We start from the raw sequence: 16628 nt of genomic DNA, 5'->3' as shown, positions 1-16628 counted from the left end.
AAAGATCTCTACCAATGTCTCCTACTTCTTCCTCTCGGTTACCCAATTGAAACATGGTACCAGAGCAGGTTAAGTAATAGGGACTCAGATTTTAATATCATCATCGCCCAAAAATACCAATCTCAAACCCAGGCCAAGAGGCAGAAATCCTGCAATTATCAGAACAAAGAAACGATGTCAGAATCAGACAACGAAGAAAAGAAGTCGGTGGTAAATGTCCCCGACGACATCACAATGAAATTTGCAGAGTTCCTCCGAAGCTTCCAAACCACGCCAATCACCCCACGACCGACGACGGCGAGCGCAGACAACCTCGGTGAAATAGTCATCTCAACCAAGTTATCGGGAGACAACTATCCACTGTGGGCAAACCTGATCAAACGGGCGATTGGGGGAAAAGGCTTAACTTCCCACATCGAGAAGGGTTCGGAATCTCCCGCAGAAACTGATCCCAGTCACGAAACATGGCAAAAATTGGATCACTGCGTGTTCGGGTGGATCATCAACAACATGGAACCCGAACTCGTGAATGAGGTATCACAATACCCAACTGCTCGAGAACTTTGGGAGGGACTAGCAGTGACATACGGCAGCGGAGGGGACTCACTCCAAGTATACGACCTGCACCGAAAAGCAAGCAACATCAAACAAGGGGAATTAACTCTCGAACAACTGTGGAACCGACTCCAAAGCATTTGGATGTCGATTGATAGAAAGAAGCCAAATCCGATGAAGGATCCGGAAGACATCACGATCTACAGCCGAGAAAGACAAGAAACCAGACTCTTCCAATTTCTAATGGCACTCAATGACGGACACGAAGGGACCCGAAGAGAAATTCGCAAAAGGGAACCCCTGCCTTCAGTTCGGGGCGCCTGCGCGACCGTCCGACGAGAAGCGACGAACGACGGAGTCCTCAGACCCCAGGTCACCGATGGAAGAGACATCCAAACCAGCGGCGGAATTGGGATCAGACTTGCATCTCGTGGAGGAGGACGGCCGGGGCAGACCCCAAACCGAGGCGAGGATCGTCGAAACGATGAGGATCGAAACCGACTTGTGTGTGGTCATTGTGGGGGGAGAAAACACACCAAAGATCAGTGCTTTCTCCTCGTCGGCTATCCCGATTGGTGGGATGGAATGAAGAAACGGAGGGCATCGAGAAATTGGTCAAACAGGGAAAACAGAAACACTCCGACAGCGAGGGACCTGGCTACCGGCACCGCAAATGCAGCAGGCAGCACCGGAGCCACCACCACCTGAAGAAGCTAAACCGCAGGATCAGAAAATACATCGGCGGCGCAAATCGGAGACGAAATCGCGAGCGCTAGGGTGTTGGCAGGTAATGGGGGGTTTGATCCTAAATTAAACCCCTCATCTTCTCATTTCATGCAATTTAGTCCTCCAAAATCCGAAAAATATCAGTGCTTACCCTCATCTCCTCATTTAATGCAATTGAGTCCCCCCAAATCCGAAAAATATCAGAAAATACCCAATTCTCTATTTTTGCGGTCCCCAGATAATCCTAAATCAGAAATCGACCCCATATATTCTCACATTGTTGGAAAGAGACCCCCAGACTCTAGAAAATTAGAATTTGAGCCTGAAATTAATTGCAAAAATAGATTCCAAGTCCTTGAGAATATGTCTACAGTCTGTAGTATGTCCGAATCCTCAGATAAGGATAAGGACTGGATTTTTTATTGTGGGGCGACCGATACTATGTCTTTTGATGAGTCTGATTTGACTGGGATGTCTAAACCTCACAAAAAATACGTCCAAACTGCCAATGGGGAATTACTTACTGTCCAGGGAACGGAAACCATTCATATTTCACCCGCTCTAAAAATTTCGAACTGCCTATATGTGCCAACCTTGTCCCATAAATTATTGGCAGTCAGTCATGTCACGAAAGAACTGAATTGCACCTTACTAATGCAACCATCTTTTTGCATGTTACAGGATATTCAGACGGGGACGATTGTTAGGCGTGGCACTGAGCGACGTGGTCTCTACTATGTGGATGAGGTAGCTCAACAGAGTATCGCGATGCTGACTCACGGATCCACAGACAGACAGGCTTGGCTATGGCATCGACGATTAGGACACCCGTCACTAGGTTATCTTAAAGTTTTGTTCCCCCGTTTTGATAAAATTACTCGTATGGATTGTGATACATGTTTTTTGGCTAAGAGTCATCGACATTCTTTTAAGTCTAATAATACCCGTGTGGACCAAGTTTTTTCCCTTATTCATCCTGATGTGTGGGGACCAGCTCCTGTTACGGGCGGTCAAGGGTTTCGATATTTTATACTTTTTATTGATGACTGTTCTCGCATGACATGGATCTATTTCTTGAAATCTAAGTCAGAAGTCTTTGATAACTTTGTATTATTCTACACTTTCGTTCAAACCCAATATAAGAAAAATATCCAAATCCTTAGATCTGATAATGGGGGGAATATGTCAATGCCCAAATGCAACAATTTTTTGCCAAACAAGGCCTTGTACACCAGACCACTTGCCCTCACACACCAGAACAAAACGGGGTAGCAGAATGAAAGAATAGGAAACTTCTTGAAATGACCAGAGCCCACCTTATAGAATCTAAAGTCCCCAAATCTTTTTGGCCCGAAGCCTTGACCACCTCGGTCTACACCCTAAACCGTCTACCCACTCAAGGACTCAACAAGAAATCTCCTATCCAAGTTTTCTCTAACCATACACAAATACCACTCCCACTCACCCTTGAACCAAAAATCTTTGGATGCTCTACCTTCATTCACATACCCAAACACGAGAGATCCAAGTTCTCCCATTGCGCTGTAAAAGGTGTCTTCCTAGGATATGCCCAACAACAAAAGGGTTACCGGCCCAAAACCAAACGCATGTTTATCACAATGAACTGTGACTTCGTAGAGAATGAGTATTTCTATCACCAACTTAGCGGTTAGGGGGAGGGAAATCAATCTACAGAAACCATGAGTGACCCGCTAAGTTTGTTTCCAAGCGTCCCTACCAACCCTACGCCAAGTCCCGGTCTCGATGTGGGTCCAACAGAGAAGGTTAGCTTTAACACAGAGCAAGCCTCAAACACAGAGTCAGAGGCCACTGAACCTAGTGACGAGCTCACAGTCGCCTCGACTGATAATCCTGAGGTAAGCAACTGTTATTGAGACTGACCTTGAGCATAGAGAGGAGACCATCCAAGTTGAACCAGACACATCAGTACAGCATGTTCTTCCCCCACGGAGTAATAGAGGAGTGCCCCCAAAAAGATACTCCCCGGATTGGAAGGGAAGAAAAGCACGCTACCCCATTGCATACTCCATGACTGCCCAGATGACTGAAATGGCACGAGCATTTGAAGCTGCCATATATGAGGATGAAATACCACACTCAGTAGAGGAAGCAATGAAGCACAAACACTGGAGAGAAGCCATGAAGAAGGAAATGGATGCTCTTCTCAAGAACAATACATGGGAGAAATGCGTACTACCAGAAGGGAAATGACCAGTCGGATGCAGATGGATATTCACCATAAAAAGACGAGCTGATGGTTCCATTGAGAGATACAAGGCAAGGCTGGTCGCAAAAGGCTATACTCAGACGTATGGGATTGACTATGACGAGACTTTCTCACCGGTGGCTAAAATGAGCACAGTAAGAATTCTACTGGCCGTTGCAGCAAATCAAAACTGGCCTCTACATCAACTTGACGTTACTAATGCTTTCTTGCATGGAGAACTGAAAAAGGAGGAAGAAGTATACATGGAGGTCCCACCTGGTTATTCTAGTGAATTCGGCCCAAGAGAAGTATGTCGCCTAAAGAAGACGTTGTACGGTCTGAAATAGTCACCTAGAGTATGGTTTGGAAGGTTCAGCCAGGCAATGCAGAAGTATGGATATCAACAAAGCAACTCAGATCATACTCTTTTCCTCAAGAAAGAAGGTGACAACATAACTTGTCTCCTAATCTATGTGGATGATATGATAATCACAGGAAATGACACAGCAGAAATCAAGAAGCTACGGGAAAATCTCTCCCGAGAATTTGAGATGAAGGACCTAGGAGTCTTGAAGTACTTTCTGGGAATTGAGGTTCTTCGATCAAAAGGAGAGATATTTCTGCGACAGAAGAAGTACGTCCTCAACCCACTAACAGAGACAGGGCTACTAGAATGCAAGCCAGCAGAGACACCAATGGTACAGAACCATGGTTTGAAGATAGAGGAAGAGGCGAAATCAGCAGACAGAGAACGCTACCAGCGCTTGGTGGGAAAATTGATCTATTTAGCTCATACCAGGCCAGATATTGCATACGCCGTTGGAGTGGTAAGTCAATTCATGCACAAGCCGCAAGAACAGCACATGAATGTTGTGATAAGGATTGTGAGATATCTTAAAGGGACAGTTGGCTACGGAGTCTTGCTAAAAAGAAAAGGACAATTGGAAGTCTTAGGCTACACCGATGCTGACTGGGCAAGCAATCCAATCGATCGAAAATCCACAGCCGGATACTTCATGTTCATAGGAGACAACCTCATCACTTGGAGGAGTAAAAAGCAGAAAGTAGTCGCACTCTCTAGTGCTGAAGCTGAGTTTCGAGGGGCAAAAAGTGGAATAACTGAAATTCTGTGGATACGGAGACTCCTGACAGAAATAGGCTTCCCACCTGCTCAGAAGAGTCAACTGTTCTGTGACAACAAGGCCGCGATCAGCATAGCTGAAAATCCAGTCCAACACGACCGAACAAAGCATGTGGAGATTGATCGTCACTTCATCAAGGAAAAGATAGAGAAGGGTATTATTGAGTTGCCCTTTGTCCGCTCAGAAGATCAACTTGCAGATATCCTAACCAAAGCTGTCCACCCAAAGGTGTTTGAAGAAGTAATAGGCAAGCTAAGTATCGGAGATGTCGTCACTTAGCTTGAGGGGGAGTGTTAGAATATGGAAATCAAATCATATGGGAATCAAATCATGTAACTAAAGAAATGATCATATAATTAATGTATAATTGATAGCATCAAAATTAGGAGATTCTTACCATATGTAATTAGGGTAATCCTCTATATTAAGAGGATTACACCATTGATGAAATACAACAGAAAAAAGATCTCCACCAATGTCTCCTACTTCTTCCTCTCGGTTACCCAATTGAAACACCCTCAGCAGTTGTGTCCGAAGCAGCGGCTACGGTCGACGACGGAACTGCACGAGCAGTTCGTTAAGGCCGTCGCTGAAAGATTGTTGAGTGTTAAAAGTAGGAGAAATGAAAAAAGTAAAAGAGAAAAAAGTTGTTGGGTGTTTAAAAATAGGATATGTGAATAAAGTAAGAAAGAGAAAAGAAAATTGAGTATTTTAATTATTTCCTAAATAAGAAAGGGGTCATTTGTGTTGGGACTGACGAAAAATGAAAGTGAATCATCTTCGGTGGTACGAGAGGAGTATTTTAGTTCATTTTAAAAATTATTGAGTACCATTAGTTTTAATTATTTCATAATAATTTTTCTTTTGTAAATTACAAACAGGAATTTAGGCTGGGGAAGATCGGACAAAAGCTGAAGAGAGAGGAATTCATACCAGTCAATTGTAAGTTATTCTTCTTTAAACCTTTAAATGTTTATTATTAATAGTATTATCTTTTGTTTTTACAAGGGAGTAATGGTGGGTAATAAAACTATGTTTCTCAATTTCTATTTTATATTATGATTTTTAGTCTCGAACTCTCGATATAAAAAAAATATTACTTCTAGCATAGTTGATAATATCAAAAGATTCTCAGTCAAATTATAGCAGATGGAAAACTAAAAATGCGGATTAGACGTGCACGACAAAAGTTATAATAATTATGACAACATCGTTTAAGTTGATTGACGCCTAGTGTACGCTTACTTTTTCAAAAACACCGCCTTTAATTTCCTCATTTATTCAAATACTATAACTACACAAATTTTATACTCCATCCGTTCACGAAAAATATGACACATTGTGAATGACACAGGTTTTAATGTGGAATTGGTAAAGTAAGAGAGAAAGGAAAAAGTAAGAGAGAAGTAGTGTTAGTGGAATGTGAGGTCCATATTATTAGTAAGAGATAAGGGAAAAAAGTAAGAGAACAGTAGTGTGTTAGTGGAATGTGGGTCCATATTATTAGTAAGAGATAAGGAAAAAAAGTAAGAGAGAAATTGTTAAAACTTTTCTTTTTTAAATGTGCTCTATTTTTCGTGGACAATCAAAAATGACAAATGTGCTCTATTTTTCGTGGACGGATGAAGTAGATGATTTGAAATTTTCAAAAATGAGTTTAATATGGTAATACTCCCTCCGTTCTCAAAGAATATGCACTTTGGGTTTGGCACGAGTTTTAATGTAGAATTAGTATAGTAAGAGAGAGGTAGAGAGAAAAAATAATTAAAGTATTGTTAGTGAGAATGGGTCCCACCTCATTATAGAGAAAAAAACTTTCTAAAATTAGAAAGTGCATATTCTTGTGAGACGACCTAAAAAGAAAAGAGTGCATATTCTTATGGGACTGAAGAAATATTATTATTTCTTATATACATAATTGATATTTTGAACAACATTTATTTGTTGGACATTTTAGATAGAAAAAACGATGGTATATTGCCACCAATGAACTAGAGAGCTCTAGGATCTTCCGCCCAAAGTACATTTACCATCAATGGGTAATATATTCTTATTCATTTATTTATTTGTGTGTATTGGAGTTGCAAATGGCGAATTGTAGCTACAACGTACACAAGAATATGATTTGGATTCGTAATTGAATTTCACTTTAAGCATTTAATTTCATAGCAGAAAAAAATACTACACTTTATTATGTAATAACTTCTCACCGTTTAATCGAATCATATAGATAAATCCACTTTTGTTAGTATCTACTAGGAATATATTGAAGACTCATGAGTTGGAAAGATCTCATAGGATGATTTTCTGAAATTCACATGTAAATTTCCAAAATAAATCTAAGATGGAACACATATAGACGTGGTTCTGAAATAAAGAGATTTTTAGACATGCGCAACTCTCTTTACTTACCCCAGTTATGAATTTGATTATTAATTAGTGTCACTGTCGTAATCTATATAAGTTGCGAGAATTAGCTTTCTTCTATAAGAAATAGAGTCAAAAATGCCCCTGTTTCGTAAATGCAAGAAACAATACAGCTGGAGCTGGGGCATACGAGAACCTCCATCTACTAGTTGAGGTATATGTAGTATTTGATATAATTATTTTACTTTATATAGAGGTGCTTTCTTATAAATTTCAAATTTTCATAAAATTTTTAGAATTAGTTTATAAAGTATCAAATTATTTATTTGTCAATTTTTGCTACCAATCAAGATTCTAGTGCTGAAATAACTAAATGATGTACTTATGTGCCACCACCCGGCGTCAATTAAACTGACATCATATTATAGGTAGTGAAACAACGCCGTATTATACTAAATTAAATAATTTTATTTATTGTACTCCCTTTCATCTCTTTTTTTCTTAATATAAACCCCAATTTAACATATGAAATTATTTAAATTAATATAATACAACGATGTTGTTCGTTGCCCACAATCTGACATCATTTCGTTGATGTCCGTAGTGACATGTAAGTAAGTTATCAAACAATGTGAACGCCAAAATCTTGATTGGCTGTTTAAATAATCAACCCTTAGATTTTTAAAGTTGGTATGCAAAATTAAAATTCTGCTATGGCCATTCGTGTATCTAACTACTTGCGTGTTGACCCTCAAGAACCCTCAGGCTGCAGTAGAGAAGTTTGAAGCGCCGGAGAAGATTTCATGTCAAATCACAAATGAAGCAGCATCTACAAGTGGTTCTGGACCGGCGGAGGCGGCGAAACCTGCTCTACTGCCGCTGTTTCCGACATGCGAGGCCAGAATATCTTCATGCGAATGGCCGGAATAAATCCCTGGACTCAGACAACACTCTTTATCATCCTTAATTATTTAATCCAACTTTTATTATCTTCATGAACTTTTGGGGTTAAACTCAAAATAATTAAAGCGTTTAATTATGCTCTAGTATATGTGATGTGTTTTATTTATTACTCCACTAGCTTATTGTTTGTTTGATTTTTTCACTAATTTATTTTGGGAAAAACAGGCTACATATTCCTAACATGCAAAATTTATCTGTTTGATATGTGCAATTCTGTGCAATTTTGTGCGAATATTTATACAAAAGCATATTTCTATCACATTGAAAAATAGGAAATATTTTATCTTTTTAACTTTAGATTATATAACTATAATATCCCGATTTTTTCAACCTTTTTATTTATTCTCAAAAGGACGTCATTTGTGAGTCTGAAATTTTTTTCACATTTGCTTCTTTTATCGAGAGAATGAATGTACAAATTAGAGCTTAAACAAGTATACCATGAGAAGCCCAAAAAGAGAGTATTTTTATTCTTTCTTTTGAGCCAATTTTGGAGAAACCCAATTTTTCCATGAGAATTAAACAGCCAACACACAATTTTTGTTTCACCCCAAATTCGAACAACGATTTGTTTAAATAAACACTCTTCCCTCAATCTCTTCTTTCACAACACAAAAGTGCTACCGTAACTCTCTCCACCACCCTTCAAAAGCTCAAACAATTTATATATATACACAGCCCACAACTCCACGTTTCATATGATTCAACTAATTTAGCAATTATCACTACTTTGAGAAATAGATAGTTGAGCGAAGAATTAGAGAGACCAAAGATTTGAATGTGGATAGAGAGATCAATACGCTTGGTTTCAGCGAGAAGGAATCCCAAATCTCATCTCACAAATTTCCTAGACACGGAGCAGCAGTAGCGGCGAATTGTCACGGAGATAGAGAGCGAACAGCAACGAGCAGCAGCGGGGCGGCAGGCTGTCCCGGCGGAGCAGCGGCGATCTCAGCGGCTGCAGCGTGGCGGCAACGATCCAGCGGCGGTGGATCGGAGGGGGAAGGAGTAGAGTGAGGCGACGGGATCTGTGTTGGAGCAGGTTGGAGGAACTATGATTGGGCAGCGGCAGCGGTGCTGTTTTTTTGGGGCTGCCCAACCGAGGAAAACAAGGAGCCCGGCGACCTGAGGAGTCCGAGAGAAAGATGGTCTGACGGTGGCTGACCGCAGCTGCTGTGATCGAACCCGACGGCGACGGAGAAACAGTAGCGGCAGCGGCGGCAATGGCAGACGGTGGCGGCGAATATGATTTGAGATTTTAAATAGGCGGAGGTGGAGCTGAGCCGTCGAGCTCGCCGACGGAATTCGGCGGTGTGCGAATTGATCAAGCTGCTGTGCGAATTGGCGGAGGGGAGGCTGGCTTTCACGGAGCACGGATTGGGGATTGCGGCGGTGGCGAAGAAGATGTTGAATGTGTCGAGCGGCGGGGCGACCAAAATTGGGGTGAAGATATTGATGTTGGTGGCGAGCTTTCACGCGATGGAGAAGTGCTCGAGGAGATTCGTCTGTTTACATTTTTCTATAAGTGGTTGACATTTGATGTTCATGCTATTGATATATACTATATTGTATTATCATGATTTTAGAACTTCTGTCAAATAAAAAACATAAGAAAAAATAGTTGTTTTTTTAATTATAATAATTGTTTTTGATTTGTTGACACTTTATACAAGTCGTTGATAAGCCGTTGACATTTTATATACAGGCTATTGATATGCTGTTGACATTTTGCTATAAGGTGTTGACATTTGACGTGCAGGCTATTGACAAGCTGTTGACATTTTTATATAAGTTGTTGACATCTGATATAAAGCTATTGACATTTTTATTTTTCCGCCATTTTAGAAATGAAATTATGATAATACCCCTAGTTGATATAATCTACCTGCAGTTGACATTTCGAAAATTTTGTAGATGAGTGGCTGAAAATAAATCCCAATTCTCAATTAAGCTAAAAAATCTCAACCTAACAGGCCCATATATATATATATATATATATATATATATATATATATATATATGAAAATGATCAATACAAAATCCTAACCAAATCCTGACCATGAGATTTGACAATCTAATGGTCAATAATTAAATAAAACACAGAGGGTCATTATAAAGTAGTTTTAGGTCATCTGACCATGAGATTTGATAATCTAATGGTCAATAATTAAATAAAAACACTGAGGGTCATTATAAAGTAGTTTTAGGTCATATTATAAAATTCGGGTTTAAGGTCATGTTAAGATCATTTTATGTCATCATTACTATAATGACGTAAAAATAAGCTTATGATGACTTAAAATGACATTTGTATACTTTGTTTAGCATTTTTGTATTAAAAATGAGCTTTGCATAGATCAAAATCATATATATATATATATATATATATATATATATATATATATATATATATATATATATAGGGTTTTGATCTATGCAAAACTAGATTTAAATACAGAAACGCAGAACAATATCATAATTAGGGCACTTTTAGGTCATAATTAGGTAATTTTTAGGTCATGCTAACAAAGCATGACCTAAAACGATCTTAGCATGACATTAAACCCAAATATTATAATATGACATAAAATTGTTTAATTATGACCTTCCGTGTTTTTGGTTAATTATTGACCATTAGATCATCTAATCCTAGGGCCAAGATTTGGTCTGCATTTCTGGATTTAAACACATACTTATTTTGATCATCTCCCTATATATATATATATATATATATATATAGGGGAGTGATCAAGATATAACCAATCTTAAGTGTATAACTAGAGAACAAATCTCAGCCACACATCTTAATGGAACAAATATTATTTATTTTAATTATATAAAATAGGCCAAGGGTATTTTTGGAAAGTACAATATGAAATTTAAATCTGGATCAAATTACGCGGTTTCATTATGCGATCCTTCCAAATCTGCGTCGGCGTATTCAAGGCGAACGCCGCTAAACTCGCTCATTTGATCTCCGCAACTGCCGAATCAAATCAGATTGTGGAAATTCAGGTTAATTACTTTGCCTTTTTCTATTTTTTTGCAGAATTTGCATCATCACAATGATAATTTCCCCAGATTGGGGAAATTCAGGTAAATCACTTCACAAAAGCTTGTGTGATTTTGCAGGATTTGTTCATGAAATCGGAACTGGACTCTGTGTTCAAGGTTGTGCTGGGCGTTGATTTTGAGAGCATGAGCGAAGCAGACGGAGGAGGCCAGTTTTCGAAGGCTTTCGATGAAGCAAGTGAGATGACTACTCTTCAATACGTGGATGTCACCTGGCCTATCAAGAAGTTTCTCAACATTGGATGGAGGATTTATTATTACTACTGTAGTACTATGATGTTTAATCCTTGTTATTTTTAGATATATGTATATGTTTTGTTTCTCATCATAATATTCTACTCCTAATTTAGGGAATGTTCATGCTTTCTCTCCTTAATTAGAATGTAATATAGTATGATTTTACTTCACTCTTATTTACAAAACACATCACTCTTATTCTGATTTTACTTCACTCTTGTTTACAAAACACATCACTCTTATTCTCATTTTATTTCACTCTTGTTTACAAAACACATCACTCTTATTCCGATTTTACTTCACTCTTGTTTACAAAACACATCACTCTTGTTTACAAAACACATCACTCTTATTCTGATTTTACTCCACTCTTGTTTACAACACACATCACTCTTATTTTGATTTTACTTCACTGTTGTTTACTAAACACATCACTCTTATTCTGATTTTACTTCACTCTCGTTTACAAAACACATCACTCTTATTCTGATTTTACTTCACTGTTGTTTACAAAACACATCACTCTTAGCATGATTTTACTTCACTCTTGTTTACAAAACACATCACTCTTATTTTGATTTTACTTCACTCTTAGGCTAATTGACAAATGGTTTTTCCAAGGTGGCATTTTGGACAAAAATATTATCTGCTGTCAGATTTAATTATCATTATGCAGAAATGGATAACTTTTTTTTTCTTTTTCCATTTTTCATTTTAAAAAACCGTTAAGTTTGTGCCACGAGCTTGATTATGTGATTGTGCACACAGTACGGATTAAATTTCACCATAATTTATTTTAGTTTTTGTCTTAATAATTGATTTTACTTTCTTTTTACAGAAAATTTAATAGAATTGTTAAAAGACGGTGCTGTGATAGATTTGAACCCAAGATCATTGGCCTCGAATATTAACAACTTTATCATTAGGCCCTACACATTTACACAATGATTGATTGAAAGGAAGATTGAAAAGGAAGTGTGAATGTAATCGATCATAATTTTTGAGATATGGTAGCACATTAATATTTGAATGATTTTGATGGGAGCAGTTTATGATCAAGAAAAAGAAGGAAGTCCAAAAGAGATATAGCCCAACCTTTAACAAGAGTGATGTGTTTTGTAAACAAGAGTGAAGTAAAATCATGCTAAGAGTGATGTGTTTTGTAAACAAGAGTGAAGTAAAATCAGAATAAGAGTGATGTGTTTTGTAAACAAGAGTGAAGTAAAATCAGAATAAGAGTGATGTGTTTTGTAAACAAGAGTGAAGTAAAATCTGAATAAGAGTGATGTGTTTTGTAAACAACAGTGAAGTAAAATCAGAATAAGAGTGATGTGTATTGTAAACAAGAGTGAAGTAAAATCATGCTAAGAGTGATGTGTTTTGTAAACAAGAGTGAAGTAAAATCATGCTAAGAGTGATGTGTTTTGTAAACAAGAGTGAAGTAAAATCATGCTAAGAGTGATGTGTTTTGTAAACAAGAGTGAAGTAAAATCATGCTAAGAGTGATGTGTTTTGTAAACAAGAGTGAAGTAAAATCATAATAAGAGTGATGTGTTTTGTAAACAAGAGTGAAGTAAAATCATGCTAAGAGTGACGTGTTTTGTAAACAAGAGTGAAGTAAAATCATAATAAGAGTAATGTGTTTTGTAAACAAGAGTGAAGTAAAATCATAATAAGAGTGATGTGTTTTGTAAACAAGAGTGAAGTAAAATCATGCTAAGAGTGATGTGTTTTGTAAACAAGAGTGAAGTAAAATCATAATAAGAGTGATGTGTTTTGTAAACAATAGTGAAGTAAAATCACTACATAAGTTTAGTCAAAGAACAAAAGTCTAATCATACATGATTGATTGTTGAAAAAGTTCACATATCATCATCGAACTCCCAAAATTTTATTTTGTCATTACTCTTAGATATGTCTGTTTCTCTAACTATTCTATTGAATAAAAATTTTCTTGTTTTTGGCATTACCATTCACCATAAAACTAAAATCTCATTTTAGATCTCCAATACAATACGCATTTACCCAACACTGCTTATACAATAGTATTAATAATCGAGAATTTGGAGAGATTTTGTTGGTAATTAATTTCACATAAATAATTTCGAAATCTTACATTCTTCGATGATCAAAGTGTATGATACATACATAGCAAAAATCAAAACATTGTTCTGCAAGTTCCTCTTTCAATCACATAATCAGATCACATGACGATACAATTAGGCTTACGATTAAGCTCCTCTTGAAGCTCCCAGCTCCGATGATCAGCCCGGCTCAAACACTCTCGCATCTCGTGCCCGAATTCAACTACTCCGTCGTGTCGAAGCTGCCGTGCAGAAAGCATCCGAGTTCGTTGTCGGTGGGGATATGCGCTCACTGCCTCAAGGACAGGCTAGTGAAGCTGGTCTGCTCGGAATGCGGCGAGCAGCGTCTCTCTTCCTGCTCCTGCTCCGACGTCTCCTCCTCGCACCGCAACTCCTGCAGCACCATGGAGGTCGGCAGCGTCGGGAGAGTCTCATTTCTAATCGAGAACGACAAGACCGATCAGCCTCCCAAGCCTGCGCGAGAGGAGAGATTGGAGCAGGTCATATTCCTGCAGCGGAGCGCCAACAGCTGCGTCGAGGTGAAGAAGACCAATGGATTTTGGATAGAAATTTGCAACATAACCTTATTTTGGCCGTCAATGACTATTATACCCCCGCTTTGTTATTGTAGAGTAAATTTGTGATTGAGGGAACTAATTTCTCCTTAAATTCAAAAATTAATACTAGCCCTTGATTTTTTTGATCTTGTGGCTATTATTTGTTCTCTAGTTATATGGTTAAGAGGTGTTTGCCATAGAATATATATATATATATATAGGGGAGCGTTATTCTCCTTTTCACATCTTAGATCATTTTTCCTTCTTAATATTACGCGTTAGATCTAAGGCATCAACGGATCAGATTGATTCTATAAAACTGGTTCCGTGTTGCATTATAGAAGGTGGTTGTATGCATTACAGGATTATTATTGACATTTGACGGAAAAGTAACTGCCACATTTTGGTATCTGCGAATAATGCACCACATGGTCACGAGTAATGCATATAATTGACTATATAATGCACAATATGTGAACTGCAATGCATACGAATAAGATGTACCATGTTATGATGTTTGGACACACGTTTCTTGTTTCCCCTAAGGGTTTAATAAGCTTAGGGGCTAGGGTATACTACGTAGACACGTATGTAATCATGACATGGTAACGAGTAATGGATATAATTGACTATATAATGCACAATTTGTGAACTGCAATGCATACGAACAAGATGTGCTGTGTTATGATGTTTGACACACGTTTCTTGTTTCCCCTAATGGTTTAATAAGCTTAGGGGCTAGGGTATAGTACGTACGCATTAATAACAAATTATAAAACGATACGAATAATTCACCAAATTGTCACGAGTAATGGATGTTATTAACTATATAATGCACAATATGTGAACTGCAATGCATACGAATAAGATGTACCATGTTATGATGTTTGACACACGTTTCTTGTTTCCCCTAAGGGTTTAATAAGCTTAGGGGCTAGGGTATAGTACGTAGACATTACTAACAAATTGTTGTTATTGGAATATACGTATGTGCATTATTTGGTTTAGGTAGTGCATTATGTAGCTGTTAATTGTCATTATCTCAGTATATTATGCATTATTAGAGGTATTGTGTATATGGGTTAATCAACGGATTGAAGATTACATACGTGCATTTAGTAATGTCTACGTACTATACCCTAGCCCCTAAGCTTATTAAACCCTTAGGGGAAACAAGAAACGTGTGTCAAACATCATAACATGGTACATCTTATTCGTATGCATTACAGTTCACATATTGTGCATTATATAGTTAATAACATCCATTACTCGTGACAATTTGGTGAATTATTCGTACGTTTTATAATTTGTTATTAATGCGTACGTACTATACCCTAGCCCCTAAGCTTATTAAACCCTTAGGGGAAACAAGAAACGTGTGTCAAACATCATAACACAGCACATCTTGTTCGTATGCATTGCAGTTCACAAATTGTGCATTATATAGTCAATTATATCCATTACTCGTTACCATGTGAAGATTACATACGTGTCTACGTACTATACCCTAGCCCCTAAGCTTATTAAACCCTTAGGGGAAACAAGAAACGTGTGTCCAAACATCATAATATGGTACATCTTATTCGTATGCATTGCAGTTCACATATTGTGCATTATATAGTCAATTATATGCATTACTCGTGACCATGTGGTGCATTATTCGTAGCGGTTTCCAGCCATTATTAGATTACTATTGTACCCTCATAATGCACAAAATAGGACAAATAATGCAACACGGGATTAATTACCCAATGTTGATCTTGACCGTCCATTTCTATAATCTAATGGCTGATATTAAGAAGGAAAAAGGAGGAAATATAGGAAAAGGAAATGAATACATCCCTATATATATATATATATATTAATTATAAAATGAAATATTTATACATATGCGATGACTTCGGGTCGTTGTAAGTGAATAGTGCTGCACTATTCATATGTTGACTATGGTTAAAGATGGTAAAAGTTGTTTTTGTTACTGTATTATTATTGCACTGTCGTTTCTGACTTGTCCCATAATTTGTAGGAAATTGGGGTTTCCTGAAGATAGAATACTAGCTTTGCGAAGAAATTTTAGCTCGTTTTTATAACATCATAAACTAAATACAATTAGTACATTTCTCATTTGAAGAGAAATGAATATATTTTGTAAATGGACATTTAATATCCATCTGATTTATAAATGTACATGAACAATTATTTTATCGCTTCATGTGTCTTCTTGCACGTCAAAGTCCTTGATCAAAATTAGTTTCACATTGGCGCTTAACTATCAATTAAAACCCATCAAGGATTTTAATACAACGAAACATAGGAGTTTAAAATACTACTTGCTTTAATATAATTATTTACTCTATAAACGTTTAATGACTTAATTTGAGCGGGGTATTACAAGTCCCGATTCACTTTTACCATAAATGGTAATAGATTCTCACATTCCACTAACTCATTCCACTCACATTTAATTTAAAACTAATATATATAAGTGGGACCTATATTCCACTAACTTTTTTTCCATCCACTTTTTTTAACATTTCTTAAAACTCGTGCCTCTAAGGAATGAGACTCTTAATGGCTGACGTAGGGAGTAATAAATAAATGTATATTCACATTCCACTAACTTTATCAACCCACTTTTTAGAGCATTCACAATAGTGGACTAGTGCGCGGACTAGCCGCTAGTCCACTATTGCGACCG

The sequence above is a fragment of the Salvia splendens genome, chromosome 9, assembly GCF_004379255.2.
Source record: "Salvia splendens isolate huo1 chromosome 9, SspV2, whole genome shotgun sequence".
NCBI classification, from domain to species: domain Eukaryota; kingdom Viridiplantae; phylum Streptophyta; class Magnoliopsida; order Lamiales; family Lamiaceae; genus Salvia; species Salvia splendens.
This window is presented reverse-complemented; position numbering follows the sequence as displayed.